Below are 6,465 nucleotides of genomic sequence, written 5' to 3'. Positions count from 1 at the left end.
ACCCGTCATTCTGGAAGACGATTGGCCCCCGTCTTTATTAAATATGGGTATATCAGCCAATAATTGTGGGAGATCATTGTGTAAGTGATGATTTATCTGTCCATAAGATGCTTTTTAAAAAGTGTCCATTTTCAACGTCTGCGTGAAGCAAAATGGGTGGGATCCTCATCGAATGCGCGAATTACGTTTTCATCTGCAGCAACATCATGCTGCCTCCGATTGATCCTCGGTTCTTGAAAATTTAGATTGCCTGTTTCCCTTAATCGACGAAAAGTGTTAGCAAAAGTGTTGTGGTGGGGCTCACGCCTATTGGCGTATTGCTCCTCATAAATTATTTGTGCTTCTCGCGTATTACCATTGGCTCTTCCATAAGCAAAGACAATATCGGCGAATTCTTCGGTAGTGTATGCAGCCATTGTGGCGATAATGATACGAAAATAAGGAAAGTCACAAAAGCAATATAAAAACTCAATTAACAGCAACAATAACAACAGTATTAACAATAACAATAACAACTACAGAAACCATACAATACTAAATTAACGACGTGGGTACGTAAGAAAGCTAAAAAGTTACACCACGAAAAATGACAACAACAATATGTAGCACATATTATTGTTATCACAACTCATAGCATGTTTCACGATCTCCTCATTTGACCATTCAAAGAATGGACTTCGATGTCCTTGTGATGATGCGGCTTCGTCTTACGACAGTGGAAATGCGACGGCGACGTAGGGCATGTATTAGAGCCAGGGGAGCGCAGTTTTAATAAAATTTGTAATTTTGAAATAAATACATAAAATTAAAAAAATATTTTTTTTTACTTTATTGTCCTTTAAAGTCATGAATTGTGGCAAGTTAGTCGGCTTTGTGTTACACATCGAATATCATTGAAAAGAGTATTAACTGGAGATGTTTTTAAAACTACCTGAACATCTTAATAGATTTTAGTTTTTTGTTTTAAAATCAATGACATAAAAAAACCCGAGACTTCTAGAACACAAGTTTATTAAGAAAATATCTTCTATCTGAGCCTATCTATATGCCCACCAAGTTTGGCTTACCCTCCGCCAAACACCCTGTATACATAATATATACAAGAAAAAACATTTTTTAAATGTAAGAGTATTTTTTTAAATCAGAAATTTTTTTTTGAAAATTGATATATTTTTATGCTTTGCAGGTATTTAATTTTATAGTATAAAAATTGTATGGCATTCAGCCAATAATAACTGAATATAATCGTATTGTTCCTATTAACAGAATATAAAAGATCTTTTTTTCTAGATTTTTGTTATTATTCTTAAGTTTTATTCAAGATAAGTATAAAAAAATAAAAAAGTTTAAGGAATAGGCTTATAATTACAACTTACATTTTAAAACAGTAAATCTGAATTAAATAGGATTTTTACATAATTAAAAATGTTATTTGTAAACAATATATGCGCACGAACATAGTTTCATCAATTTCTGGCATATTGTGATTTATTTTCAAGCCAGTTAAAAGTAAAAAAAAATATGTTTATTTAACCCAAAATATAATTTTTTCTAAAAAAAAACATCCTATTTTATTTGAACCAACAAGCATTGCAAAGTCGATATTATTCATTCCTATAGGATCTACACCGACGTGGTTTTGCCGGATACTGTTTATCACGGTCATAGGAAGATGCTTGGCTCGAGCACGAAAATTGATGAAGCTATTAATATTCTTGGGGTGTTAAGGAAGTCGCACCATGTTTTAAATACTTCGTGGGTGCACAGGGAGGTCCCTTTAATGGCCTTTAGGAAATTACTTTTTTATCTTATGTAAATTAACCAGATAACAATTTGGGGTTGCGTAGATTAACTAAGAGGGATGATGATTAAAAAAAATTGTAACAGAGAAACGGATAGTATCACAATGGAAAGATTGATCAAAAAAAGAATAGAGAAAGAGAATAAAGATATATTTAAAATATAAAATGAAAAGTAAATTTAAAAAATGGTTTTGCTCGAGAGTATGCATCTTGGTGATTTGGCACACGTCTCTACCAACATTTGTCAGACAAAAGGTTTGTTCTTTCGATTTTTCGGGTATAAAATATAATACGGGGTATAAAAGAGATCATGTTTACCTGAGTGACCGCAAGAAATGTGTCTAGTAGCCGTGGATAATACAGGAAGCCTTTTTAGGCAGATGTTTTTGAAGCTTTTGTCTGTCTTTTCAGCTGCCCATTGAAATTGATCAAGATTGAAAAATCTACCAGAAAATATACCAACACCTTTGGTTCTATTATGCTGGATTTGGGCATTCAAAGTTTCAACATTATATAATTTTTTTTTTAATAAGAACTATGTTTTTTTATACATTTTGAAAAGAAAATAGAATTATTATTATAATTTCTAAGTATATTAGTTTATATTTGGTATGACTATTTTAAGTAATTATTTCCATTTTTATTTAGGTTTATTGCAAAAAAATCAAGTGTCGATCGTTGGTTATTTTCAAATTAGAACAGATGGAAGTAATTGTATTTTTTCAAAAGGCACTTCACAAATCAAAAATTATTTAGCGTATTTTCATTTTATAATTTTCAAGTTAAATATACTTTGGTATCTGCTATGAGTTTGTGATACAGCATACCAGTCTATTCAAATATAGGTTTTTTTATTAAGTAAATATACATTAAAAGAATGCAATAAAAATTATTAAATTTTTTCTAAATAAATAATTTTTCTTAAATAAGTTCCTTGTTGAAATATTTAATATTTTAAATTTTGGAAAATATAAACACCGAAAATAAATAAAAATATTTAAAAGGTATAACACCCTATCTACTAGCCGGTATCTACATTATGTATGTTCTTAAAATATAGATTAAAGTTAAGATAAGAGTGACAAAGAAAAAATTGAAAAAGGAAGAGGAAAAATTATTAAGCAAAATAATTGTATTAAAAATACTTATTGCTAAAATGATGAATATATAATATAATATAATTAAGTTTTATTAATAATATATTTAATACAATAGAAAAATATGTTTTTTTATTAAATGTTTATTTTATTTAATTACAATTTATGGGTATAGGTTTGCCAGTGAGAGAATACTAACTTTGTGGAAAAGTTTTTGGTAGAAAATCTTGAAGCATAAAGAGCAAAAAATATTTTGGGAAATGACGTCAAAAGCATAAAAATCCTGGAGCACATAACAATAATTTGCATAAAAAACATACAAGGCTACTCTAAAAGCCTGAAAAACGTAGAAAAGTATTTCCTATCCCTGGAATCCTTAATACTTTGACTTAAGTCACAATGCTGTTCAAAATTACCTAACGAGGAGTACCTAAAGAGTTTGTAATATATTAAAAGTTTCTAATTATGTCCAGGAAGGTATTCTTCACGGGCCAATCTTAGAACCACTTTTATTTTCCTTATATACAAAACTTTTATAGCTATTAAGTAAATTGTTATCCTCATCAATATGCGGATAACAATCAAATTTATGTTTTATTTTCTAACGTAGATGCAAACGACCGATGATCTTTTATCATTTCGGAAATATCCAAAGCTCACAAACTCGTTCTTAATAATTCTAAATTTAAGCCACTGTTTGAATCTCAGCCCCTTGATAATTTCCAGATTAAAGTTGAAGGCACGAGTTTGACTTTTTCTGCATGTGAAAAAATATTAAGCTTTGCTTGACAATAAAATTAACAAATCATGTTCATCAATTAATGACTCATGTTTCTCATTTATTTTAAAGTGCTTACCTTAAATTAAAACTATTATAATATGTATAGACGTAAAGTATGCATATATGTATATACCTAAAGTATGCTTCTTAACAATATAAAGTTAGGGTTCTGTGGGTTTATCTACTTTCTTAGTGTAATGTACTCTACTGGCCTGCACTTCATCAAAAGGAAAAACAGAGTTTTTCTAAAAACTGTTTGTAATGCATGGATGAAAATTGAACATCAGTTAAAAAGCCTAAAACAAAAACATACAATAAATAACTTTAAATTAATAATAAAAATAAGAATGTCTGCTAAATCTCGAATCAACGCTGAGTTTAACAGAAAAAGTAACACTGTATATTTAAACAAAATTCTGTGATGTTTGTTTTGATTTATGCAGATTTAAAAAGTAAGTTCTTATTCTATTCAAAAATTGTAATTAACAAAATAAATAAATATAAAAGTGTTATCTCTAAAAAAGCGAAATTAATTTTTGGAATTAGCTAAGAATGCTGCATGTAGTAACGATTCACTAAATATTTGTACAAATATGAGTCAAGGAAATATTGCTAAAGTTATAGATGGATGATAGAGGTATATTGTAGTAAAAATTACATACTGTGCAGTAGTTTACGATGCTTTTTTTTATTTACTTTTAGATAGGCAACACATTAAATCAATCTTAAATTGATGACATTAAAATATCACAAGTCTTGTTATTTAGTAAATGAGAGCACTTTTTAATTGTTCCAGATATAGGGATCACTTATTTTTTGTATATGCTTGTTCTTTGTCAATTTATTATTTACATTTCATCTTAGATATTTATAGTGTGTAACTTCTGTAATTTTAAACCAACACTGTATCATCTGTAAACATATAATAATTTGTTTTTAAACCAGAATTCTTAAGACTATGTACAACACGTATAGTAGATACAACGGTCCAAGAACCGAGCTCTGAGCCACACCAACATCTAAAGTAGCTATGTCACTTTCTTTTCGATTCACTGTTGTGTAATATGTCCTGCCAACTAAATATGTCCTAAACAAAGTTTTAAACAGTCCTATGAATTCCTTTTTTATCAATTTTTCAAGTAACAATTCTATATCGACCGTGTCAAAAGCATTTTTTCGGTCTACAAAAACTGCCACTACATATTTTTGTTGATCTATCTCATTTGAGATATATTCCAGAAGATGTGATACTGCACCTAAAGTATTGCTTTGTTTTTGAAATCCATACTGTTTGTTATCAAATTTTCCTTATATGAACTTAATCTGTAGTTATTTAGTTCTTCATGTTTGCCACTTTTGTATATATGGGCATGATCTTCGCCGTTTTTAGCTTCTTTGAAAAGATACTTGTTTCTAAAATACTATTTATTATTTGTTTTAATTTTTGTCCAATAATATTCACGGTGCTATTTTGCCTTAGTTCAGACATCATCTTCTCAATTACGTTTTTGCCTGCCTGCTCTAAAAATATGCAATTTTTTGTTTCTTTTTTCTTAAATTTTATATTTTTGGGTTTTTCAACATTTATTGATAGTTTTTGTCCTATATTAGAAAAATGTTTATGTACTTCTTGTACTATACACTTTGGATTTTTTATTTTTTGGCTATTTTGATGTATAATTTATTGTTTTCATTTTTTTTTACAGAAATCATTTAATACTCTCCAAGTTTTTTTAGAATATCCACTGAATTTTTCCAGCTTCTTTTGAGCATATTTTTTTGCAAATGCTTCTTTATATCATTTACTTTGTTCTTCATGTTTTTAAATGCTTTTTCTGTGTGCTCGTTAGAAAGTCTTTTCCATCTGACGTATAGTTCATCTCTCTTTTTATTTTATTTAGAAAATCTGCTGTAACCCACGCATTTCCAGTTCTAATTTTTAAAATATATTGCTAAGAGCATTGTATTTTTGAGTTTTTATTAATTTCTCTGTATCAAGTTTTGCTTTTCTTTTACGAATTTCTCAACTTTATTATTTAAATTGATTGTCATTATTTTATTGTATTATCGGTAAGAGATATTTGGCATTGTTAGTTTTTATTTTTTGTATCATATGGTCCATTATTCAGCTGCTTTGGCGGTATTTCTACTAACATTATTATAATTTAATATTTATTTTTTTACTTAAAAATCAATCATTGTAATAATATTTTTATATTCTTTTATTATAGTTGTTTCTTGTAACAGATTTAGATTGTAACCTATTATCACACATTTGTTTTTTTCACTCTCTATTCTTTTGCCTATTTCTCCTAGAAATACTTGAATATTACTATTTGGTGGTCTGTAAATGCTCCACAGTAAAATTCAAATTGCTCTTTATGTAATCTGTTTCTCAGGCTTCGTATGTTTATATATATTATATTTCAAATTTCTAATTTAGGGTTTTTGAGTATATTAATAAGGGCTTTATTTTTCTTTATCTATCTAAGTTTCACACAATCATCAACCGGAGGATCAGAATCATTGCAGCGTAGATATATTTTGCCGCTAATAAACACTTGATTTTTTTTGCTTTTTGTACTCCCTTTCTTTTTTAAACAGTCCCATTATAATATCCCAATCCTTGTTAAAATATATTCTTTAATTTTCATTTAATCATCATTCATTGGTTTTCATTCCTTTCTTTTCTATAGTGGCCTTTAAAATCTCATGCCTTGTCTCTTCATTATAATTGGTCCATTTTCTTGTTTTTCTACTATGTATGCATCCATAATTTCATGAT

This window comes from Anthonomus grandis, chromosome 9 (genome assembly GCF_022605725.1).
Source record: "Anthonomus grandis grandis chromosome 9, icAntGran1.3, whole genome shotgun sequence".
NCBI classification, from domain to species: domain Eukaryota; kingdom Metazoa; phylum Arthropoda; class Insecta; order Coleoptera; family Curculionidae; genus Anthonomus; species Anthonomus grandis.
This window is presented reverse-complemented; position numbering follows the sequence as displayed.